At 41.2% G+C, this 26,693-nt stretch overlaps 1 protein-coding gene and 1 long non-coding RNA gene across 3 annotated transcripts in view; one reads left to right on the forward strand and one right to left on the reverse strand.

The window, feature by feature from the left end:
* Window positions 1-5,317, reverse strand: part of HORMAD2 (HORMA domain containing 2) — a 91,402-nt gene extending 86,085 nt beyond the window's left edge. Inside the window, exon 1 of the mRNA XM_007128651.1 lies at window positions 5,205-5,317. The gene's annotated coding sequence lies outside the window, so the exon portion shown is untranslated. The remainder of the gene's footprint in view (window positions 1-5,204) is intronic.
* Window positions 5,318-5,451: 134 nt separating this feature from the next.
* LOC102976425 (uncharacterized) overlaps window positions 5,452-26,693 on the forward strand; it is a 41,114-nt gene continuing 19,872 nt past the window's right edge. The window contains exons 1-2 of one of the 2 annotated variants that reach the window (XR_003677335.2): window positions 21,579-21,981; window positions 22,539-22,631. This is a non-coding gene — a long non-coding RNA (uncharacterized lncRNA). Of the gene's footprint in view, window positions 5,699-21,578; window positions 21,982-22,538; window positions 22,632-26,693 lie in introns of those variants that run through there. The other variant, XR_003677334.2, reaches the window with a different exon arrangement.

Raw genomic sequence — 26,693 nt, forward strand, 5'->3', positions numbered from 1 at the left:
AGCCGCTCCCCGGCATGTGGGATCTTCCCGGACATGGGCACGAACCCGTGTCCCCTGCATCGGCAGGCGGATTCTCAACCACTGCGCCACCAGGGAAGCCCTTGAACGGATTTTTAAAATGTGGTATATACAATGGAATATTATTCAGCCTTAGAAAGGAATGAAATTCTGATACATGTTGCAACATGGATAAACTTGAAAATATTATGTTAAGTGAAAAAAACCAGACACAAAAGGACACATATTGCACGATTCCACTTATATGAGGTAGAGATACCTAAAGTAGTCAAATTCATAGCAACAGAGAATAGAATAGAAGTCACCAGGGGCTGGAGGGTAGAAGGAATGGGGAGTTCAATGGGTACAGAGTTTCTGTTCAGGATGATGAAAAATTTTTAGAAATGGGTAGTGGTGATGGTTGTACAACACTGTGAATGCACTTAGTGCCACTGAATTATACACTTAAGAATGGCTGAGATGATGAATTTTATGTAATGTACATTTTGCCACAATAAAAAGCATTAATGTTTAAAATACATACAGTTTTCAATTCTGTTGCTTCACTAACATAAAAAAGAAGTAAATTTCCCTTTTTCTTTTCAAAGGACTTAATTTATATTGTAGTTTCTTGTCAAGGTTTTATGGAGTTCTGACCAAAATATCTGTAAATAACCCATTTAAAGAAATTCCATTCTGGATCACTCAGGATAGCCTGTGACTTGTTTTTGTGTACAAATTAATGCAAGATTCTGGAAGATTTTGCAAATAAAAGAGGGCAGAATTATTTAAGGACACTGCCACAAGGTGGTGATAGAGATTATAAACAGGTAATACTTAATTTCTCTCAATTTACTTCTTCAGAGCAGCACTAGGGGACTCTCTTTTACAAGATTTTATATGAGACTGAAACCACCTAATAGTCCTTTTGTCCTTAATGAGTCCAAGGTATCTTTTGTTGACTTCAGATTATAACCTTCATTTCTGAGTGTAACCTGACCCTTTCTTAGCTTTTGGTGTTCTTCAAGGGTTCTGTCCTAGGAGCTTTTTTTTCTTTTTTTAACTTCTAAACACACTCCCTGGATGAACAAATACTTTCCCGTTGTTTCAATTACTATTTCTATTCTAACGACTCTTAGATGTATACCCCCAATCTAGGTTTCGCTGGGGAGTTGCAGATCTATACCTCTGACTATGAGCCAGTTCCAATTTGATGTTCCCAGCATACCCAAATGTGAATTCTTTTGCCCGAAACCTATGTCTGTACCTTAGCTAAGTGAATGACAACATCAAATACCTAGATGCTCAAGCCTAAAAACTATGACTCAACCCTGTTCCCTCCCTCATTCCCACATCCAGTCTCCTAATATTTCTCAAGTATCCACTCCTCACTTTATACACATTGTTGTCATCTATGCTTCAGATCAAATCAGCCTCATCTTTTGCCTGGATTTCTTCAACCACCAGTCTGCCTGTCACTGGTCTTGCCCTTCTCCAGTCTGTTCTTTGTATTGCAGCCAGAACATTCTTTTTAGAGTACAAACTTGACTATGTAACTTCCTCGACTGAAATACTTCAGTGGCTCCCCACTGTCCTCAGGATGAAATCCAAACTCCTTCCCATAGCCTCAAGATCTAGCTCATGCCTCTTTAGCCACATCTCTAACCATTTTCCCTTACACTTTTATGCATCAGCTGTTCTTATCTACTTTAATTAACCTATATTCTCTCTAGTTTTCAGGCTTTTGTAATGTTCCTTCTGCCTGAAACATCCTCCTCCCTTTCCAATTCCTACTCATCTTCTAGACATGGCTTAGTATACGTTTCTCAAGGAATTATTCCCTGGTTCACCACCAAGTCTGGGTTATGTGCCCATTGTAATATATTCCATATCATTTTGCATTTATGTATCCACCCCACCCTGCTGTGAGATAATGTGAGGGCAAAGTTGTATCTGCCTAGTTCATTCTATATTTTTTAAGGTTTTTTTAAGTTACAATTCAGTAGGTTTTAGTATATTCACGAAGTTTTGCAACCATCACTACCATCTAATTTCAGAAGATTTTCATTACCCTAAAAGAAACCCCATACCCACTAGCAATCACACCTCATTTTCCCCTCGCCTGACTCCTCACAACCATTAATCTACTTTTCATCTTTATGGATTTGCTTATTCCAGACATTTCATATAAATGGAATCATATATAAACTTTTGTGTCTAGTTTAGCTCATTCTTGAATCCTTAGCACCATGACAGCACTGGAATAAAGTAGGTAGGTGCTCAAAAAATATCTGCTGAATCAATAGAGAAGTACTACATGAACAAGGAAAAAGTAAGGGTCTAGAATAGAATTACAGAATTTTAGAAGTAGAAGGAACTTTAAATGTCACCTAGTCCAAACATCTAATTTTCTAGATGAGAAAATCAAGGTCCAGAGAAGTCAATTGACTTACTCAAGGTAAATCAGAACTGAGAATAAAAATCAAGAAAATTTGACTCACAATTTAGGGGTTTTTCTACAATGACAGTGCGTAATGAAATTCCCCTTGCTTTCATTCCATCTAAAATACTGCATTACCAGCACCTTCTTAGTTGTTCGACTTGCTTGCTTATTTCTAAACATGGTAGGGTCTCTTTTTGGTGTCCTGAAATAAACTGGCTTCAGGAAGGCAAAAAAGATCTAAATAATTATTTTAAATAGCCAGGCTCCTTTCAACCTCTAACTATTCTGTTGCTACTGTTTTTTTCCCTTTGAGCAGGTGTTTTGTGGAGGTCTCCTATTCAAGTACAAACTGCTTAATTTTGAAAGCTCACAAGCTGACAGCCCCAGGAGGTATGACTCTACAGATCATGTACTCTCAGAGAATTACTCTGATATTTTTTTATCACCTTGTTCTGACTCATTATCTAAAACCTAAGAGAGATTTCATAACTATGGGTTTTAAGAACAGAACTTTAACTTCCAAATGTCTTTGACTTATATATTTGCTTGTATATTGGATCCACAAACATCTGAAACTTCACAGGGCATCAATACATTCACTCTTATGCTTGATATGTCTACTCTGTGACAAGGATTATGATCTTGAGAAAAACAAAATTTCTGAGTTTTCTCAGATAAGACTCACTCTGAGCTTACTTCTTGACCTACATCACAATTGCCCTATTTAAAGTGGTGGCACAATTACTCTTTTATCCTTTAATGTGTGAATCCAAGATTCAGATAAAAATTAACCAGCTGTTGTTTAGTTTCTGAAGCCCTAAGCCACTTTTTTGGGGGTGGGGTGGGTGCGTAGGTGGCATTCTGAGTGACACACACAAAAAAGTTTCATTACATTTGCCCAAAGACAATAATAGTTGATTTCCTAATGCTCTTCACCCATCTTTCCCAATCTTCCAAAACCATTTTCAAAACCATTCCAAAACAAGAAAATCCCTTTTCTATCAAATGTATAATATCCAACAGCTAGATTCTAAAATGCAGCTAGATGGCCTTCCATACATGTGTATGGTATGAAGGATGGCTTTACTCAAAGGGAGTACATGTCAACATAAATGGGCTCAAATCAGAGTTGGAAGGGGGAGGAGACATCCTCTAAAACTAATCCAATCCTTTCATTTTAAAGAAAAGGAAAGTCAATTCAGTGGAAGGATAGTCTTTTTAACAAACAGTGCTGGAACAACAGGACATCCATAGACCAAAAAACCCCGAAAACCTTCAACCTAAAAACCCCTAAAACCTTCAACACCATATACAAATATTAATTCAAAATGGATCATAGATTTAAATGTACAATATAAAACTATCAGTACAAATAAGAGGAAAATGAAGTCCAGCAAGGGAACATGGTTTGCCAAAGGTCACCCTGTGACTCAGAGGTTTCACAGAGTTTGCTCCCATAAATTATTATTCTCCATTTTAACAAATCCCATTTGGTCCTGTTAATTCCCTACTCCGTGCTCACTCAGAGTAAATGGTTTCCACTATATTAACTGGGTATTTATTCATGCTCTTTTGGTTTTTTAATATCTTCTTCAGGCTACTTCAATTATTCATTCTATTCAACATTTACTGGGCGACTACCACGTGCTACTCTTCCTGTAGGCTTACAAAGATGTAAAATACTGTTCCTACCTCAAGAGATTTATGGCCCAGTGGGGGAGAAATTAGATTATTATCCTAATCAGATTAAAACTCCTTTACGGGCAAGAACCGTACTTTTTCTTCATTTTCACCAGCCAAGTAACATGATGTACTGCACACCGAGTCCAGTGCTCTGCACAATTGAACACATTTTGGTGATTGGTTAATCTTGAGTTTCAAGACACTCTCTCCCCTGCAGTTTGGGGAACTAAAGTCCATGAGATTAAACGGCAAATCCTGGATAAGGCGAAAGAGGAGCTGAGGTCATCCCGTGGGGACTCACACCTCTTGGTCTGCGCCAGCCATTGATTCTCACAGGACACCTCAATGGCTGGAGAAAACCTGACCTAGAAGATAGACAGTCCTCCCCCACAAAGCTCCCGATCCGACTGGTTGCAACACGCAGGTGTCGGCCGGCTGCCAATTGCCCGCTGCTGTGTCCTCACCAGGACTGATTCCTTCTTTTCCACCACCATCTCAATTTAAAAGCTATCTTTTTTTTTTTTTTTTTTTTTTTTTTCCGGTATGCGGGCCTCTCACTGTTGTGGCCTCTCCCGTTGCAGACGCGCAGGCTCAGTAGCCATGGCTCACGGGCCCAACCGCTCCGCAGCATGTGGGATCTTCCCGGACCGGGGCACGAACCCATGTCCCCCGCATCGGCAGGCGGACTCTCAACCACTGCGCCACCAGGGAAGCCCTAAAAGCTATCTTGATAGTGGGCATGTGAGTGTTCCCAGTACAATTCTCTCCACCCCCCCACCCCACTTCCCCCACCCACAGTAAATGTGAAATTTTTCATCATCAAGCGTTGGGGAGGGGGTTGGGGAATGCTACCTAGGGGTTCCCCTTTGTCCTTCCCCTCAGCCCCGGCCTTCCCGCTACTCCTCAGAATACTTCGGGCCTCACAGAAATACTTTCAAATCAAACTTAAAGCCTCGAGGAAAAAGAAACGAAAAGGGAAAAAAATAATCTAAGAGGAAAAAAAAAAAAAAAAAACCTAAGAGAACTAACGACGCTCAAGCGCCCTTTTTCTCCGTATGCCTCGCATCTGGACAGCCCTCACCTCAGCGGGTCAACGCCTCCCAGTGAAGGGGGATCAACGAACGGCCTTTTCCTGCTCAAACTCTCCCTCGGGCTTATGAATAATCAACGAGGCCTTCCTGGGCGGGGCGAGACGCTTCATGAATAATTCATTACTTCCCCTGCTCGCCTGAGCGGCCCGCCTGGCTCGGTCTCATGAATATGCAAAATGAGGCGAGCGACGGCTAACACGCCCCCAGCAAGCCCCGCCCCCCACGCCTGGCCTCCTGGCGCCCGCTGAGAGGTGGTTCCCAGCCCATCTGCCCTCAGGCCGTCGGCCCGAAGTCTCTCCTCCGGCGTTTCCCGCCCTACCGAGGGCTCGCCGGGCCCTCCCGGGCCTGAGGGACCCGCGCCGAGCTCGAGGCGCCGCACACGGACCCCGACGGGGCCTTCGGCTCGGGGCTGCTCTGCCTGGGCAACCCTTACGTCGAGGACAGCCTGCTGTCGGCCTTCCTGAGGAGACGCCTGCCCGCCGAGGTGAGGGGGGGCGGGGAGGACTTCGCGGGCCCGGAGGGGCCTGGGTTAGGGCCTGTGGGGCCGTGGGGTTAATGCAGGCCAAGGGCCCGGCCGGGGGTTGGGGGAGGGGAGGCTAGAGCCTGGAGGGAGCGGGTCAACGCAGAAGGGCGGTAGAGGCCCAGAGGACAGAGGTTTCGCGCGGGAGGGCATCTCTCCACTTCTTCTCTGTATGGACCCCCACTCTGCATTATTTTTAATATTCATTGGTAATTATGGAAATAAAACACGAATATGTGCTCCTCTTACACTGCCTCCTAACCTGGTCCCCTGCGCAGAGGTAAACCTCAGTGAGCAGTTGGGTGTGGGTCTCCGCAGGTCCCTTTCCAAGTGGTTCAGCTACACATCTAGTATCTTGTGGGGCTTCTCAGCGGTTCGTGGAGCCCCTGGAACCTCTGCAGTGGGGTTTCCTGAGAGAGTGGATGAAGCAGTGGGTCACTTGAAACCTGTTTTTACTTTGTTTCCACAGTAAATGAAAACAAAAAAAAGATTCAAGTTTGTAAAAACATGAGTTTATAACCTAACGACTAAAACCAAACTTTGGGCAGTAAATTCCTTTAGTGCAGGTTTTCTCAATCTCAGTAGTAGTACCCTCCCCACCTCAAATCTTTTGACAACCCAGAATGTCTCCAGACGTTGTCAAATGCACCCTGGGGGACAAGATGGCCCTTAGTCGAGAACTACAGCTGACCCTTGAACAACTGGGGGGTCGGGGGTGCTGGCAAAGTCAAAAATCCGCCTGTAAATTTGTAGTCGTCCCTCCTTATCTGAGGTTCGGCATCCAAGATTTAAACCAGCTGTGGATTGTGTAGCATTACTGTAGTATTTATTGAAAACAATCCACGTGTAGGTGGACCCGGGCAGTTCAAACCCGTGTTGTTCAAGGATCATCTGTACTGCTTTAATTCTGTACTTTCCAGAAGTAACTGCTCTTTAAAACAACCATGCAGATGATCTGTCTGCTCCAGCCCTTTCCAGCCTCGGCATTTTCCTGCTTCCCTCTAGCTGAACCACTAGCCCGTGTGCTGGCTGTGCTCACCTGAGGTCCCAGTCAGCTAACCACTACCATCTCCAAAGAGCCTTCCCTATGCTGAAGTCCACCCCCCTACCACACCACACACAAACACACACAGAGTTATTCTCTCTCATTATCACTCTGTTTTCTTCCTAGAACTAATCACAATCTGAATTTCATTTGTTAACCTGTTTTTCTTTCTTCACCACCTAGAATGCAAGTAAGCTTCATTAGAAGCCTGATCTCTTCAGGTCACCCCAGGATCCCCAGTGCCCAGCACAGTAATCACTTAATAAACTTGGTGGACTGAGACAATAAATTACCCTCTCTTCCTCCCAAGAGTTTCTGTGGGGTTTCTCCTATTCCTTTCCATCCACATTCCCTTCTGGGCTCCTCTGTGACCTTCGTTTAGAACTTAAATGGATGAATGAGCACCTAGGAACTGTGGGTGAAGCCTTCACTTTTCCCACTGACTAATCCACTCTTTGAGGGCAGAAACTGTCCTTTACTATGTTCATTGAAGGTATTCATATTGTTGAATGAACTAATTGATGCCTTAAGGAAAAATATTAGACAATTAAAAATTGATCATGCTAGGGCTTCCCTGGTGGTGCAGTGGTTGAGAGATGCAGGGGACACGGGTTCGTGCCCCGGTCTGGGAAGATCCCACATGCCGCGGAGCGGCTGGGCCCGTGAGCCATGGCCGCTGAGCCTGCGCGTCCGGAGTCTGTGCTCTGCAACGGGAGAGGCCACAACAGTGAGAGGCCCGCGTACCGCAAAAAAAAAAAAAAAAAAATTGATCATGCTAAAAGGGGCTTTAGAAATTATCAAAGAACTTTACAGGTAAGAGTTCAGGTAATTTGCTCAAGGTCCCCAGGCTTGTTGAGAGGCAAAGTCACAGGTACAACCCATGGTATCACACCTCTCATTTCAAGGCTCTTTCTTATCTCCAGCCAGTCTAGTTTCTGATTACTTTTCTGTGAACCTGACTTACAGCTCAAACACAAAAATCCCGAGCCCAAGACTTTCTTTTTTTTTTGGCTGCTTTGGGACTTCGTTGCTGAGCATGGGCTTTCTCTAGTTGTGGTGAGCGGGGGCTACTCTTCGTTGCGGTGCGCAGGCTTCTCATTGCGGTGGCTTCTCTTACAGAGAAGCCTGCACACCGTAACGAAGAGGTGTCTTCATTTGCAGAGCATGGGCTCTAGGCGTGCCGGCTTCAGTAGTTGTGGCGCACAGGCTGAGTTGCTCTGTGGCCTGTGGGATCTTCCCGGACCAGGGCTCGAACCCGTGTCCCCTGCTTTGGCAGGCTGATTCTTAACCACTGTGCCACCAGGGAAGTTCCAAGACTTACTTCTTGTCAACTAAAAGCTTTTGAGCTTGTATTCCTCATCTTTTGATTAAATCCAGCCCTGGGGATAATGGCCTAATAAACTCAAAAGTGCTATATGGTATTCAAACAATTTTCCATTTTCTTTTATGCGTTTCAGTGCTAAGAGATTGGAAATTGTCCCTGTCAAAACAAAGTATCTTGTTTGTTTTGGAATGGAAAAATGTACGTTGTAGGAGAAAGTGATCGTTGTTTAGAAATTTCCAAATAACCAGTTGTTAAAGTTTTGCCAAATCCTGTATCCAGTAGTAAAATAACATGTGAAACAGATGAAAGTGCCGGTGGGGTGGTGGCAGGATCTTTTTTGAGATGACTTTTCATTGCCTAAAGTTGACCTTTCTCTTTAGACACGTGTGTTTCCTCTTTATTCTGTGTACCTGAAACAGCTGTCACTCATTAGTTTCTAGTTAGACCCTTGCTTTTTGAGAACTAAAGACCATTCAGGGTTCCTTCTTTCCTCTTCTTGATCATTTTATGTAGGTAGCACCTGGTTAATAGAGTCTTGTGGAGTCATGCTCTCAGCTTTTAGAATTTTGCAGTTTTTTTCTGAGGTGTGTGACAGCACACTGCATCACAGGAAGTAGAGATAGCTTTTGTCTGACTCATTGAAACTTTCCCCCATCGAATTCAGTTTAACCCTGGAAATCTTTTCCAAAAGATGGTTTACTCGAGGGTTATAAAAATAGACATATCGAATATAAAATGTATTCTCAGGAAGACATCTCTAAATCTTTCTCCCTCTTCAGTGCACATAATCATGATACCAAATACAGAGAAAAGACATTGAGGTTTGGGGAGCAACTACTCTTAACATCATCAAAACTTCTAGTCATCATAAAGCTGACACCACTGTATTTATTCCTTCATCAAACATTTATTTTGCACCTACCATTTATAAAACACTCTGCTTGGCCTTGTGGGGACCAGAGAGATAATGACTTGGTCCCTGAGCTGTGGAAGTTTACAGTTTAGTAAGAGAGGGAGACCTGTAAACACATTACTCACATAGAAAATAATTTGCAAATATTAATGGAGGTATAAATTATATGATAGAGTGTAGAGAAGGAAGGTATGCATTTTGAATGGGGAATCAAGACAGCTTCACAAAGGAGGTGGCATTTTAGGAGGAGAATGTGTATATATAATTTCCTTTGCACATTTTTTGGCAGTGGTTTAGGCCACTTCAAACCAATAAAAGCAGACATTTTGCTCACCGCTTTAGAACTAGGAAAGAAAGGAAGATGTAAGGTCCTTTCTTTCCACTCTTGTCAGCAACAAGCTTCTGAAAGCTAAATGTTGCCTTTGCAATCCCAGGTGCCTCACTCATGGTTAAGAGGAGAGCTCCAGCTACATTATTTTGAGCCCTCTCATTTCTGCGTTAGGGTGTTATTTTCATTGAGGCATACAGTATACAGTAGCCATGTGATTTATTTTTTTTTTTTGGATCAGTGGTGTTTATAGAAGCGTTTGTGAATGTGACTCTGAAATCCTAGAATTTTAAGTATTACAGGGAAGGAAAGAGAGGCAAATGATTGAAGTTTTTAAACTTCAAGCGATTGAAGTTTTTAAAGTGTGACAGCACACTGCATCACAGGAAGTAGAGATAGCTTTTGTCTGACTCTGTGTGTAAAGACTTTGTGTGTAAATTGGCTATGCTGCCTTACTAATTTAGGTATTTTTTAGAGAGAAAGGCAAAGATAAAGAATTGCCCACTTGGCTTTAGCTTCTGAACTTGATCTATTCTTTGGCAGCCAAAGAGAAGCCAGTCAATGGGAAATAAGCCCCGACTATAAAGTCTAAACATATGCTCCTGCTGCTTCTGCCCATACACTGTCAACCTAGAAAATATAATTCCATATGTAGGTAGCAGTTTATTATGGCGTTCATGCCCACTCAAGAGTTGCATATCAATTTCTGCATCCTTTGAATTGATCTTTTCTGACTGGCAGAAGAATCTCCATGTGGATTGTGTGTTTCTGGGGAAAGCCTAGGGTTTAACGAATTGGAACGGGAAATGACAGAGGCTGTAAGTGATAGGCTGCTGCCTGCTTGAGTGCCCCGACTAAAAAATAATGTCAAGGAAGATATTGAATGCTCAAACATTATAGAAATGTTCTATTTGGCTACTTAGTTCTGTTTTCTGCTGACTATGACGTTTTGTTGACATGTAAGATTATGTTATTCCTCTTAATGTTTATCATTTAATAGAAAAGATTTCAAATGAAGTAGATTTTTAAACTGCCTTTCTGTGATTGCAACTTGGTACTCTGTACAGAGATCTGAGATGAGGTGATGTTCAAAATTTGCCACACTACTGACAGCCCATATTTTGAGGCCCTTTACTTTCTAACATTTTGATGCTTGGAAAATGACAGTTACCAAAAATGGTTTAGAACTCCTATGAGAACATAGTCCAACCTCAGCCCCCTGAGGGGCTTTTTTTCCCCTTCCTTTAGTTTATACTAATCTAATGATAAATGTGTAAGTACTAACAACCTCTGACTGAGACGGTGCCTAATTTAAGATTCAGAATACTTATGATCTTAGCATGAACTGAATATAACAATGCAAGACATCTGAGGCAGGTGTTTCTAACATCTCTCCTCATTAAACAAACAAAAACCAATTCCCTCCTGCCAAGAGAAAGGTTAAACAACTGGAAAGTGAGACATTACACAGAAATTACCAACAAAGCTTTAAAAATGAAAGGGAGAAAGAATTGCAAGAAGACATCATTTAGAGGTTTGCTATAACTTACACCTAGGAAAGCTATACCAGAAAGCCAGATTTCTTTGAAAGTCATGTTCTCAAATGTGCCAGGGGCTGTGTTAACCTCAGTCATGTCAGTGCATAGCACAGAAGATTTACCGTTGTTAGAGGCATTGGGAGAATTTAAAGTATGACCTCATCAGTAACCTGTGGATATACCCCACCACCAACTTTTATTTGTTGAAAAGTGACTAGGCATAAGACTTACTCAAACACATTGAGTGAATGCACATATGTTATTGGAAGAATCCCAAATATCCAAGCAATTAACTGGGATACGTTCAAATTATGCATAATGGATTGATCTTTGAAAAGATGCATTGAAAACTTCCTATTTCTGTTGATAATATTATTTTTCCATTTATCTAATTTGAAACCATTATCTGTGTGTTAACTTTTTTTAACATTTATTTTTATTTATTTATATTTATTTTGGCTGTGCCAGATCTTAGTTGCGGCGTGTGGGATGGGATGGATCTTCGTTGTGGCATGCGGGCTCTTAGTTGTGGCATGCATGTTGCGGGATCTAGTTCCCCGACCAGGGATCAAACCTGGGCCCCCTGCATTGGGAGCGCAGAGTCTTACCCAGTGGACCACCGAGAAGTTCCTGTGTGTTAACTTTTTATTCAAGTATAGTGTACATACAGAAAACCATCCTCTTTTTTCTTTTTATTGAGGTATAGTTGATTTACAATATTATATTAGTTTCAGGTGTACAACATATTGATTCAGAGTTTTAGATTATACTCAGTTTAATTATTATAAAATATTGGCTGTATTCCCAGTGCTGTACAAGATGTCCTTATAGTTTATTTTGTATATAGTAGTTTGTACCTCTTAATCTCCTACCCCTATGTTGCCCCTCCCTCCTCTCTCCCCTCTGGTAACCACTAGTTCTCTATATCTGTGAGTCTTTTTCTAGTTTGTTATATTCATTTGTTTGTTTTATTTTTTAGATTCCATATATGAGTGCTAACATATATTTGTCTTTCTCTGACTTATTTCACTAAGCAGAATACTCTTTAGGTCCATCCATGTTGTTACAGAGGGCAAAATTTTATTCTTTTTTATGCTGAGTAGTATTCCAGTAGTATTATGTGTATATGTGTGTGTATCACATCTTCTTTATCCATTCATCTGTCGATGGACACTTAGGTTGCTTCCATGTCTTGGCTATTGTAAATAATGCTGCTATGAACATTGGGGTGCATTTATCTTTTTGAATTAGTGTTTTCATTTTCTTCAGATATATACCCAGGAATGGAATTGATAGATCACATGATAGTTCTAGTTTTAGTTTTTCAAGGGACCTCTATACTGTTCTATACTGTTTTCTATAGTGGCTGCACCAATTTACATTCCCACCAAGAGTGTACAAGGGTTCCCTTTTCTCCATATCCTTGCCAACATCTGTTACCTGTGGTCTTTTTGATCATAGCCTTTCTGATAGGTGTGAGGCAATATCTCATTGTGACTTTGATTTGCATTTCTCTGATTAGTGATGTTGAACATCTTTTCATGTGCCTGTTCACCTGTATGTCTTCTTTGGGAAAATGTCTATTCAAGTCTTTTGCCCATGTTTTAATCAGGTTTTTTTTTAATTGAGTTGTATGAGCTGTTTATATATTTTGGATATTAACTTATTATTGGTCATGTCATCTGCAAATATTTTCTCCTATTCAGTAGGTTGTCTTTTTGTTTTGTCTTTGGTTTCCTTTGCTGAGCAAAAGCTTTTAAGTTTAATTAAGTCCCATTTGCTTATTTTTGCTTTTGTTTCCTTTGCCTTAGGAAACAGATCCAAAAAAAATGGTGCTACCATTTATGTCAAAGAGTGTTCTGCCTATGTTTGCTTTTAGGAGTTTTATGGTTTCAGGTCTTACGTTTAGGTCTTTAACCCATTTTGAGTTTATTTTTCTGTATGGTATGAGAAAATGTTCTAATTTCATTCTTTTACATGTAGCTGTACAGTTTTCCCAGCACCACTTATTGAAGAGACTGTTTTTTTTTCTCATTGTATATTCTTGCCTCCTTTGTCATAGATTAATTGAACATAAGTGTGTGAGTTTATTTCTGGGCTCTGTTCTGTTCCATTGATCTATGTGTTTGTTTTTGTGCTAGTAGCATACTGTTTTGATTACTGTAGCTTTGTACTATAGTCTGAGGTCAGGGACTGTGATACCTGCAGCTCTGGCCTTTCTCAAGATTGCTTTGGCTATTCAGGGTCTTTGTGTTTCCATACACATTTTAGAATTGTTTGTTCTAGTTCTGTGAAAAATGCCATTGGTATTTTGATAGGGATTGCACTGAATCTGTAGATTGCCTTGGGTATGATGGTCATTTTAATGATATTAATTCTTCCACTCCATGAACATGTTATATCTTTCCATCTGTTTGTGTCATCTTCAGTTTCTTTCATCAGAGTCTTATAATTTTCCAAGTACAGGTCTTTTACCTCCTTAGTTAGATTTATTCCTAGGTATTTTATTCCTAGATATTTTATTCTTTTTTTTTTTTTTTTTTTTTTTTTTTTTGGGGTACACGGGCCTCTCACTGCTGTGGCCTCTCCCATTGCAGAGCACAGGCTCTGGACGCGCAGGCTCAGCGGCCATGACTCACAGGCCCAGCCGCTCCACGGCATGTGGGATCTTCCCGGACCGGGGCACGAACCCGTGTCCCCTGCATCGGCAGGCGGACTCTCAACCACTGCGCCACCAGGGAAGCCCAAGATATTTTATTCTTTTTAATGCAATGGCAAATGGGATTCTGTTTTTTCAATTTTTAAAAAAATTTTATTTATTTTTGGCTGTGTTGGGTCTTCGTTGCTGCACGCAGGCTTTCTCTACTTGTGGCGAGCAGGGGCTACTCTTTGTTGCTGTGCAAAGGCTTCTCACTGCTATGGCTTCTCTTATTGTGGAGCATGGGCTCTAGGTGCCCAGGCTTCAGTAGTTGTAGCACGTGGGCTCAGCAGTTGCGACATGTGGGCTCTAGGGTGTACGGGCTTCAGTAGTTGTGGTGCATGGGCTCAGTAGTTGTGACTCGTGGGCTCTAGAGTGCAGGCTCAGTAGTTGTGGTGCATGGGCTTAGTTGCCCTGCGGCATGTGGGATCTTCCCAGACCAGGGATCGAACCCGTGTCCCCTGCATTGTCAGGTGAATTCTTAACCCCTGCACCACCAGAGAAGTCCCGGGATTCTTTTCTTAATTTCCTTTTCTGATCATTCATTGTTAGCGTATAGCAATGCAACAGATTTCTGTATATTACTTTTGTATCCTGCAACTTTACCAAATTCATTGATGAGCTCTGGTAGTTTTTTGCTGGTGTCTTTAGGATTTTCTATGTATAGTATCATGTCATCTGCAAACAGTGACAGTTGTACTTCTTACTTTCCAATTTAGATTCATTTTATTTCTTTTTTTTGTCTAATCATGTGGCTAGGACTTCCAATACTATGTTAAATAAAAGTGGCAAGAGTGGGCATTCTCGTCTTGCTCCTGATCTTAGAGGAAATGCTTTCAGCTTTTCACCATTAGTATGATGTTAGCTGTGGGCTTATATATGGCCTTTATCATGTTGAGGTATGTTCCCTCTATACCCACTTTGTGGAGAGTGTTTATCATAAATGGATGTTGAATTTTGTCCAAAGCTTTTTCTGTATCTATTGGGATGATCATATGATTTTTATTCTTCAACTTGTTAATGTGGTGTATCACATTGATTGATTTGTGGGTATTGAACCATCCTTGCATCCCTGGGCTAAATCCCACTTGATCATGGGATATGATCCTATCAGTGTGTTGTTGAATTTGGTTTACTGATATTTTGTTGAGGATTTTTTGCATTTATGTTCATGAGTGATATTGCCTGTAATTTTCTTTTTGTGTGATATCTTTGTCTGGTTTTGGTATCAGAAGGATGCTGGCCTTGTAGAATGAGTTTGGAAGTGTTCCCTCCTCTGCAGTTTTTTTGAATAGTTTGAGAAGACTTGGTATTAACCCTTCTCTAAATATTTGGTAGAATTCACCTGTGAAGCCATCTAGTCCTGGACTTTTGTTTGTTGGGATTTTTTAAAATTACCTATTCAATTTAATTACTGGTAATTGGTCTGTTTATGTTTTCTATTTCTTCCTGGTTGAGTCTTGGGAGATTGTACATTTCTAGAAATTTGTTCATTTCTTCTGGGTTGTCCATTTTATTGACATATAGTTGTTTGTAGTAATCTTATCCTTTGTATTTCTGTGGTGTTGGTTGTAGCTTCTCCTTTTTCATTACTGAGTTTATTGATTTGAGCCCTCTTTCTTTTTTTCCTGAGTCTAGCTAAAGGTTTATCCATTTTATTTATCTTATCAAAGAACCAGTTCTTAGTTTCATTGATCGTTTCTATTGTTTTTTTAAGTCTCTATTTCATTTATTTCTGCTCTGATCTTTATGATTTCTTTCCTTCTACTAACATTGGGTTTTTTTTGTTGTTCTTTTTCTAGTTCCATTATGTGTAAGGTTCAGTTGCTTATTTGAGTTTTTTCTTGTTTCCTGAAGTAGGCTTGTATAACTATAAACTTCCCTCTTAGAACTACTTTTGCTGCATCCCATAGATTTTGGACTGTTGTATTTTCATTTTCATTTGTCTCCAGGTATTTTTTAATTTTTTCTTTGATTTTTTCAGTGGTTGTTTAGTAGTATATTGTTTAGCCTCCACATGTTTGTATTTTTTGCAGTTTTTTCTTGTAGTTGATTTGTGGTTGGAAAAAGCACTGTGGTTGGAAAAAGATGCTTGATATGATTTAAGTTTTCTTAAATTTACTAAGACTTGTGGCCTAGCATGTGATCTATCCTGGAGAATGTTTCATGTGCACTTGAAAAGAATGTGTATTCTGCTGCTTTTGGATGGAATGTTTCATATATATTCCATTTGGTCTATGTCTCTAAGGCAGTGTTTTCATATTGATTTTCTGTCTGGATGATCTGTCCATTGATGTAAATGGGGTGTTAAAGTCCCCTACTATTATTGTGTTACTGTCAATCTCTCTCTTTATGTTGGTTAATAATTTGCTTTATGTATTTAGGTGTTCCTGTGTTGGGTGCATATATATTTACAATCATTATATTTTCTTCTTGGATTGATTATTTCTTTGTCTCTTATTACAGTCTTTGTTTGAAAGGCTATTTTGGCTGCTATAAGTATTGCTACCCTGGCTTTCTTTTGATTTCCATTTGCTTGGAGTACCTTTTTCCATCCCCTCACTCTCAGTCTATGTCTGTCTTTAGATCTGAAGTGAGTCTCTTGTAGGCAGCATATATATATATGGGTCTTGTTTTTGTATCCATTCAGCTACCTTGTGTCTTTTTATTGGAGCATTTAGTCCATTTACATTTAAAGTAATTATTGATAGGTATGTATTTAGTGCCATTGTTAATTGTTTTGGAGTTGTTTTTGTAGTTCTTTTTTTTGTTTCCTTTCTTCTTTTGTTCTCTTCCCTCGTGATTTGATGACTATCTTTTATATTTGATGTTGGGATTCCTTTTTCTTTTCTGTGCATATATCTATTACAGATTTTTGGTTTGTGGCTACCATGAGATTTATATATAGCAACTTATATGTATATGTGATCATTTTAAGTTGCTGATCTTTTAATTTCAAATGCATTTTAATGACCCTGAATTTACACTCCCCTCCCCTACAATCTACTGGTTTTGACATCATATTTTACACCTTTTTGTTTTGTATATCCATTAAATACTTATTGTGGATATAGATGATTTTACTACTTTTGTCTTTTAATCTTCCTGTTAGCTTTGTACATGGTTGATTTACTACCTTTACTGTATATTTCCCTTTACCAATGAGCTTTTTCCTTCTGTAATTTTCATGTTTCTAGTTATGGCCTTTTCTTTTTTGCTTAGAGAAGTTCCTTTAACATTGCTTGTAAAGCAGGTTTGGTGGTGAACTCTTTTAGCTTTTGTTTGTCTGTAAAACTTTTGCCCTCTCTATCAAATCTGAATGAAAACTTTGCTGAATAGAATATTCTTGGTTGTAGGTTTTTCTCTTTCATCACTTTAAATATATCATGCCACGCTGAAATTTCTGCTGAAAATTCAGCTAATAGACTTATCCCTTGTACATAACTTGTTGTTTTTCCCTTGCTGCTTTTGATAGTCTCTTTATCTTTCATTTTCGCCATTTTGATTACAGTGTGTCTTGTTGTGGTCCTCTTTGGGTTGACCCTGTTTGGGACTCTCTGTACTTCCTGGACGTCTCTCCTTTCCCAGGTTATGGAAGTTTTCAGCTCTTATGTCTTCAAATATGTTCTCTGCCCCTTTCTGTCTTTCTTCTCCTTCTGGGATCCCTATAATGCAAATGTTAGTATGCTTGATGTTGTCCCAGAGGTCTCTTAAACTATCCTCATTTCTTTTTGTTCTCTCTTCTGTTCAGCTTCAGTGATTTCCACTGAGCCATTCTTCTGTATCTTCTAATCTACTGTTGATTCCTTTTAGTGTATTTTTAATTTCAATTACTGTATTCTTCAGCTCTATTTTGTTCTTCTTTGTATCTTCTAACTCTTTGTTCATCTTCTTACTGTGTTCATCCATTCTTCTTCTGAATTCTTTATGATCATTACCTTGAACTCTTTATGAGGTAGATTGCTTATCTCCATTTCACTTAGTTCTTCTGGGTTTTATCATGTTTCTTCGTTTGGAACATGTTCCTCTGTTGCCTCATTTTTCCTAATTGGCTGTTTTTATTTCTATGTCTCTGGTAAGTTGGTTATGTTTCCCAAGTTTGGAAAAGTGGCCTTTTGTAGGAGATGTCCTATGTGTCCCAGCAGTACACTCCCCTCTGGTCACCAGACCTATGTGCTCTAGGGGTGCCCCCATGTGGGCTGCATAGGACCTTCTGTTATGGTGGGCTGACTACTGTGGGCAGTCTGGTAGGTGTGGCTTGTCCCTGGTCCAGCTGGGTTGCTAGGCCCTGCCCGGTGAAGAGGCTGCTGGTCACTGGTTGGCAGGACCGGCTCGTGAGGCAGCTGGCTGCAGAGCCCTGCGGGGGTCCCGGGGCTAGTGCTGGCCCGCTGATGGACAGAGCCAGGTTCCGGGATGGTTAGTTGTGGGGCCAGGGTTCCTGGATCTAGTGTTGGCCTACTGGTAGGTGGAGTCAGTTCCTGCATGGTTGGCTGTGGGTTTGAGGTGTCCCAAAGCTGGTTCTGGTGCAGTGGTGAGTGGGGCTGGATCCTGGGGTAGCTAGCTGATGAGACCAAGCTATCTTGGAGTTGGTGTTGGCCTGCTGGTGGGTGGGGATGAATTCCAGGGCTGCTGGCTGAGGGACCCAAGGTGTCCCAGAGCTGGGGTTGACCTGCCAGTGGGCAGGACAGCATGCAGGGGGTCCCAGGGCATGGGGTGTCCTGGGGCTGGTGCTGGTCTGCTGGTGTGTTGGCTGGGTCCTGACAAGGCAGGCTGTGGAGGTATGGTGGTCCTGGGGCTGGTGTCTATCTGCTGGTGGGTGAGGTCAGGGCCCAGGGTATCCAAGTGCTGGTGCGTGCCCATCAGTGTGTGAAGCTGGGTCCTGGGCCTAGTGCCTGCCCACTGGCAGGCAGAGCCAGGTCCTGTGGTCTCTGGCTGCAGAGCCCAGGGGTCCCAGAGCTGGTGTTGAACTGCTGGTGGGTGTGGCCAAGGCCCAGCGGTTACTGGGGCTAGTGCTGGCTCACTGGTAGGCAGAGCCAGTTCCCAGGATCTCTGGATGCAGGGCCCTGGGGATCCTGGAGCTGGTGTTGGTCTGCTGGTAGACATGGGCCATTTCCTGACACAGCTGGCTTCAGGATCTGGGGTGTCCCAAGCCTTGTATTGGCCTGCTGGTGGGTGGGACCAGATCCCAGGTGGCTGGCTAAGGAGCCCAAGGTGTCTCAGAGCTGGTGTTGGCCTGCTAGTGGACAGGGCTGGGGCCCACGGGGTCCCAGGGCTGGTGCTGGCCTGCTGGAAGGTGGGCTGGGTCCTGCCATGGCAGGCTGCAGGGCTGTGGTGGTCCTGAGGCTGATGTCCACCCACTCGTGGCTTGGCAGGGGCCCAGGGGGGTCCTGGGGCTGGTACCTGCCCACTGATGTGTGAGGCTGCTCCCAGGCTAGTGCCAGTCCTCTGGTGGTCAGGGCTGAGGATACTGGGGCTGGTGCCTACCTGCTGGTGGGCAGAGCTGGGTACCAGGGTCTCTGGCTGCAGGATCCTGGGGGCCCTGGAGTTGGTATGTTGGCCTGCTGGTAGGTGGGGCCGGGGCCCAGAGGGTCCTGGGGCTGGTGCCTGCCCACTAGTGGGTGGAGCTGGGTCCTGGGGTCTCTGACTGCAGGACTCTGGGGGTCCCATGGTTAGTGCCTGTGCACTGGTGTTGGAGGCTGGGTCCTGGGCCCTCTGGTGGACAGGGCCTTATCCTGGGGCAGTTTTGGGCTCAGGAGGTCTTAAGGCAGCCTGCCTGCTGGTGAGTGGAACTGTGTCCCTGCCTGGCTAGTTGCTTGGCCTGAGGGTGCTGGTGCCACCAGGCTGGTGGGCAGGACTGGGTTCCAGTGCTAATAGGCTAGAGGAAGGATTCCAAAATGGCACTTGCCAGCACCAGTGTCCACATGGTAGAATGAGCTCCCAGAAGTGGCTACCACCAGTGTCTTGTGCCCCCAGGGTGAGCTCCGTTTGCCTCCTGCCTGTCCAGGAGACTCTCTAAGATCAGCAGGTGGGTCTGACCCAGGCTCCTCTTAAATCACTGCCTCTGCCCTGGGTCCTGGAGCATGTGAGATTTTGTGTGTGCCCTTTAAGAGTGGAGTCTCTGTTTCCGACAGTCCTCTGGGTCTCCCAAAAGTAAGCCCTGCTGGTCTTCAAAGCCAAATGTTCTGGGGACTCGTCTTCCTGGTGCAGAACCAGGACTGGGGAGCCCAGTGTAGGGCTCAGACTCATTGCTCCTTGGTGAGAACCTCTGCAATTGTAATTATCCTCCAATTTGTGGGTCCCCCACTCAGAGGTGTGGGGCTTGACTGTACCGCTCCACCTCTCCTACCGGTCTCGCTGTGGTTCCTTCTTTATATCTTTAGTTGAAGATCTTTTCTGCTAGATTCTGGTCTTCCTCAACAATCGTTGCTCTGTAAATAGTTGTAATTTTGGTGTGCCCATGAGAGGAGGTAAGCTCAGGGTCTTCCTACTCTACCATCTTGGCCTGAACTCCCACAATCCTCTTTTTTAAATATACTTTTTATTTACATATACATAAAATTCACCACTTTAAAGCATACAAATTGGTGGTTTTTAGTATATTCATAAAGTTGTGCAGCCATCACCACTAATTCCAGAACATTTTCATCACCCCAAAAAGAAACCACATGCTTATTAGCAGTCACTCCCCATTTCTCCCTCCCCTATCCCCTGTCAACCATTAATCTACTGCCTCCGTGGATGACTGTTCTGGATATTTCATATAAATGGAATCACACAATATATATATAGCCTTTTGTGTCTGGCATCTTTCATTTAGTAAAACAAAAGTATGATATTCATCCATGTGGTACCATGTATCAGTACTTCATTCCTTTTTATGGCCAAATAGTATTCCACTGTGTTGGTATACCACATTTTGTTTATCCATTCATCAGTCGATGGACATTTGGGTCACCACCTTTTTGCTATTAAAAATAATCCTAATATGAACACTTGTATATACAAGTTTTTGTGTGGATATATGTTTTCATTTCTCTTGGGCATATACCTAAGGGTGGAATTACTGGATCATATGGTAACTGTATGTTTAACTTTTTGAGAACCTGCCAAACTGTTTCCATACCAGCTATACCATTTTATATTCCCAGCAACAGTGTGTGAGGGTTCTGATTTCTCCACATCCTTGCCTTGTCCTTTCCATCTCCCCAACCCTTTTTTGTTTGTTTCAAGCTATCCTAGTGGATGTGAAATGATATCTCATTGTGGTTTTGATTTGCATTTCCCTATTGACTAATGATGGTGAGCATCTTTTCATGTGCTATTTTTCATGTGCTATTTGGCCATTTGTATTTCTTTGGGGAAATGTCTATTTTAATCCTATGTCCATTTAAAAATTGGTTTTTTAAAATTGTGGTTGTAAGCCTTTACATATTCTGCATACAAGTCCTTTAAAAGATATATGATTTTCAAATATTTTCTCCCATTCTGTGGGTTGTCTTCACTTTCTTGATGGTGTCCTTCAAATCACAAAAGGTTTTAATTTTGATGAAATCTAATTTATTTCTTCTCTTGTTGCTTGTGCTTTTGCCCTCCTATCTAGGAAATCATTGCCAATCCAAGGTCACAACGATTTATGCCTGTGGTTTTTTACTAAGAATTTTATACTTACATTTAGATCTTCAGTCCATTTTGAGTTAATTTTCATATATTACGTGAGGTAGGGATCCAACTTCATTCTTTTGCATGTGACTATTCACTTATCCAAGCACAAATTTGTTGAAAAGACTATTCTTTCTCCCATTGAATTGTCTTGTTACCTTTGTTAAAAATCAGTTGACCATCAATTGTGAGGGTTTATTTACATACTCATATTTCTGTTCTATTTATATATGTCTGTCCTTCTGTCACTACCACACTGTCTTGATTACTGTAATCCTTCTATTAAATTTTGAGATCAGAGAAGTGTGACTCTTCCAATTTTGTTCTTTTTCAAGATTGTTTTGGCTATTCTGGGTCCTTGCATTAATTTTAGGATCAGCTTGTCAATTCCTACAAAAAGGCAACTGGGGTTTTGATGGGGATTGCACTGAATCTGTAGATTGGGGAGTATTGCCATTTGAATAACATTAAAAATTTTGATTCATGAACACAGATATCATTCCATTTATTTAGATCTTTAATTTCTTTCAATGACATGAGTAGTTTTTGTTGTACAAGTCTTGCATTTCTTTGGTTAAATTTATTCCTAAGTTTTTTATTCTTTTTCATGCTTCTATTAGTTTGCTTGGGCCGCCATAACAGAAAAACCACGGACTAGTTGACTTAAACAACATAAATTAATTTTTTCACAGCTCTGGAGACTGAAATCCCAAGGTCAAGGTGCCAGCAGGGGTGCTTACTGGTGAGACCTCTTTTTGGCTTGCAGATAGCCACCTTCTCCCTGTGTCTTCACATGCATTTTCCTCTGTGCATATGTGGAGAGATTGAAATCTCTGGTGTCTCTTCTTCTTCTTATAAGTACACTAGTCCTGTCAGATTAGAGCCTCATTCTTATGACCTCGTTTAACCTTAAGTACTTCCTTAAAGGCCCTATTTCCAAATAAAGTCACATTGGGCATTAGGGCTTCAATATATAGCTTTTGGGGGACACAGTTCAGTCCATAACAATGCTAATGTAAATGGAGATGTTTTCTTAATTTCATTTTCAGATTGTTTATTGCTAGTATATAGAAAGATAATTAGTTTTTATGTATTGATCTTGTATCCTTTAGCATTGCTGAACTAGCTTATTAATTCTCACAGTTTTGTGTGTGTGTGTGTGTGTGTGTGTGTGTGTGTGTGTGTGTGTGTGTGTGTATGTGTATTTTCTACATGTCATTGCAAAGAGAGCTGGTTTTACTTCTTCCTTTCTAATCTGGGTATCTTTTCTTTCTTTTTCTTGCCTGACTGCCTGGCTAGAATCTCCAGTACTATGTTGACTAGAACGGGAGGAGTGGATATCTTTGTCTTGTTCCTGATCTTAGGGGAAGGCATCCACTCTTTCACCATCAGGTATGATGTTCACTGGGTTTTTTTCATTGATGCCCTTTATCAGGTTGATGGAATTGCCTTCTATTCCTAATTAGTTGAATGTTATTAGCATGAAAGGGTGTTCGATTTTATACACATATTGTATTCATGCTTTTTATACATATATTAAGACAATCATGTGGTTATGTCCTTTATTCTTTTAATATGTATTAAATTGATTTTCATATATTGACCCAAACTTGCAATCTCAGGATAAATTCCATTTGGTCACGGTGCATAATTCTTTGTATCTATTGCTGGATTCAGTTTGCTAGTATGTTTTAAGGATTTTTGCATCTAAATTCATGAGGAATATTGATCTGTAGTTTTCTTTCCTTGTGATATTTTTATTATTTTTTTAATTTTTTAATTTTTAAAAATTATTATTACTTTTTGCGGTACGCAGGCCTCTCACTGTTGTGGCCTCTCCCGTTGCGGAGCGCAGGCTCAGCGGCCATGGCTCACGGGGCCCAGCCGCTCCGCGGCATGTGGGATCCTCCCAGACAGGGGCACGAACCCGCGTCCGCTGCATCGGCAGGCGGACTCTCAACCACTGCGCCACCAGGGAGGCCCTATTTTTTAAATATTTATTTATGCATCCTCCTCAGGGTCTTAGTTGCGGCACACGGACTCTTAGTTGTGGCATGCATGCGGGATCTAGTTCCCCAACCAGGGATCGAACCCGGGACCCCTGCTTTGGGAGTGTGGAGTCTTACCCACTGGACCACCAGGGAAGTCCCCCTTGTGATATTTTTAAATTTGGTTTTGGTATCAGGGTGATACTGGCCTCATAGAATGAGTTGGACAATATTCTCTTTCCTTTTATTATGTTTTTTAAGAAGAGTTTGTAAGGGACTTCCCTGGTGGTCCAGTGGCTAAGACTCCATGCTGCCAATATAGAGGGCCTGGGTTTGATCCCTGGTCAGGGAACTAGATCCCACATGCTGCAACTAAGAGTTCACGTGCCGCAACTAAAGATCCTGCATGCTGTAACGAAGATGCACATGCTGCAGCTAAGACCCTGCGCAGCCAAAAATAAATAAATAAATGTTTTTTTTTAAAAAAAAGTTTGTGAATTCTTGTTTATGTGTTTGGTAGAATTCAACAGTGAAGCTATCTGGTTCTGGGCTTTTCTTTGTGGGAAGTTTTGATTACTGATCAATCCTTTTGCTTGTTATAGACCTATTCAGACTTTCTTTTTCTTCTTGAGTCCATTTCAGTAGTTTGTGTCTTTATAGAAATATTTCCATTTCATCTAGGTTATCTAATTTGTTGGCATACATTTGTTCATAAAATTCCCTTATAATCCTTTTTATTGATGTAAGAGTGATTATAACATCCCTCTTTCATTCCAGATTTTAGTAATTTGAGTCTTTTCTCTTTTTTTCTTGGCCTTTCCAGCTAATGGTTTGTCAAGTTTGTTGATCTTTTCAAAGAATCTTTTTATTTCATTGATTTTTCTATTGTTTTTCTGTTCTCTACTTCATTTATTTCTGCTTGAATTTGTATTGTTTCCTTCCTTCTGCTTCCGATAGGTTTAGTTTGCACATCTTTTTTTTTTTTAGTTTCTTAAGGTGTGCAGTTAGGTAATTAATTTGAGGTCTTTTTTTTTTTTTTTTTTTTTTTTTTTGCGGTACACGGGCCTCTCACTGTTGTGGTCTTTCCCATTGTGGAGCACAGGCTCCGGACACGCAGGCTCAGCGGCCATGGCTCACAGGCCCAGCTGCTCCGCGGCATGTGGGATCTTCCCGGACCAGGGCACGAACCCGTGTCCCCTGCACTGGCAGGCGGACTCTCAACCACTGCGCCACCAGGGAAGCCCGAGGTCTTTTTTAATATAGCATTTATAGCTATAAATTTCCCTCTAAGCTTTAGCTGCATTGTAACTTTTGATACATTGTGTTCTTGTTTCATTTATCTCAAAGTATTTCCTAATTTTCCTTGTGATTTCTTCTTTGACCTATTGGTTATTTTGGAGTGTGTTGCGTGATTTCCACATATATGTGAATTTCCCACATTGCGTTCTGTTATTACTTTAAAAAAAACTTTTATTGAAGTACAGTTGATTTACAATGTTGTGTTAATTTCTGTACAGTAAAGTAACTCAGTTATACATATATATTCTTTTTCATATTCTTTTCCATTATGCTTTATTGCAGGATATTGAATATAGTTCCCTGTGCTATACAGTAGGACCTTGTTGTTTCTCCATCCTATATATAATAGTTTGCATCTGCTAATCCCAAACTCCCAATACTTCCCTCCCTCATCCCCCACTCAACAACCACAAGTAGTCTGTTCTCTATGTCTGTGAGTCTGTTTCATAGATATGTTCATTTGTGTTGCATTTTAGATCCCACATATAAGTGATATCTTATGGTATTTGTCTTTCTCTGACTTACTTCACTTAGTGTGATAATCTCTAGATCCATCCACGTTGCTGCAAATGGCTTTCATTCTTTTTTATGGCTGAGTAGTATTCCATTATACATATATACCATATCTTCTTTATCCATTCATCTGTTGATGGACATTTAGGTTGTTTCCATGTCTTGGCTATTGTAAATAGTGCTGCTATGAACATAGGGGTACATGTATCTTTTTGAATTATAGTTTTGTCTGCATATATGCCCAAGAGTGGAATTGCTGGATCATATGGCAACTCTATTTTTAGTTTTTTAAGGAACCTCCATACTGTTCTCCATAGTGGCTGCACCAGTTTACATTGCCACCAACAGTGTAAGAGAGTTCCCTTTTCTCTACACCCTCTCCAGCATTTCTTTTCTGTAGATTTTTTAATGATGGCCATGACCAGTGTGAGGTGGTACCTCATTGTAGTTTTGATGTGATGTGACTAATAATTAGTGATGATGAGCATTTATTCCTGTGCCTGTTGGCCATCTGTATGTCTTCTTTGGAGAAATGTCTATTTAGGTCTTCTGCCCATTTTTTTGATTGGGTTGTTTGTTTTTTTTGTTATTGAATTGTATGAGCTGTTTGTATATTTTGGAAATTAAAGCCCTTATCGGTCACATCATTTGCAAATATTTTCTCCCAATTTGTAGGTTGTCTTTTCATTTTGTTTATGGTTTCCTTTGCTGTGCAAAAGCTTATAAATTTGATTAGGTCCCATTTGTTTAGTTTTGCTTTTATTTCTATTGCCTTGGGAGACTGACCTAAGAAAACATTTATATGATTTATGTCAGAGTGTTTTGCCTTTGTTCTCTTCTAGAAGTTTTATGGTGTCTTGTCTTATATTTAAGTCTTTAAGACATTTTGAGTTTATTTTTGTGTATGGTGTGAGGGTGTGTTCTAACTTCATTGATTAACATGTGGCTGTCCAGCTAGCCCAACACCACTTGCTGAAGAGATTGTCTTTTCTCCATTGTATATTCTTGCCTCGTTTGTCAAAGATCAATTGACCATAGGTGTGTGCGTTTATTTCTGGGCTCTCTATTCTGTTGCACTGATCCGTGTGTCTTTTTTTGTGCCAATACCATGCAGTTTTGATTACTGTACCTTTGTAGTATTGTCTGAAGTCTGGGAGGGTTATGCCTTCACTTTGTTCTGTTTCCTCAGGACTGCTTTGGCAATTCTGGGTCTTTTATGGTTCCATATAAATTTTAGGATTTTCACATTCTGTGAAGAATGTCATGGGTAATTTGATAGGGATCACGTTAAATCTGTAGATTGTTTTTGGTAGTATGGCCATTTTAACAATATTGATTCTTCCAGTCCAACAGCATGGGATATCTTTCCATTTAGTTCAATCATCTTCAGTTTCCATTATCAGTGTTTTATAGTTCTTGGCATATAAGTCTTTCACTTCCTTGATCAGGTTTATTCCTAAGTTTTTTGTTTTTTGGGTTTTTTTTTTTTTTTTTTTTTGCAGTACATGGGCCTCTCACTGTTGTGGCCTCTCCCGTTGCGGAGCACAGGCTCAGCGGCCGTGGCTCTCGGGCCCAGCCGCTCCGCGGCATGTGGGATCTTCCTGGACTGGGGCACGAACCCGTATGCCCTGCATCCGCAGGCAGACTCTCAACC

The sequence above is a fragment of the Physeter macrocephalus genome, chromosome 19 (assembly GCF_002837175.3).
Source record: "Physeter macrocephalus isolate SW-GA chromosome 19, ASM283717v5, whole genome shotgun sequence".
NCBI classification, from domain to species: Eukaryota; Metazoa; Chordata; class Mammalia; order Artiodactyla; family Physeteridae; genus Physeter; species Physeter macrocephalus.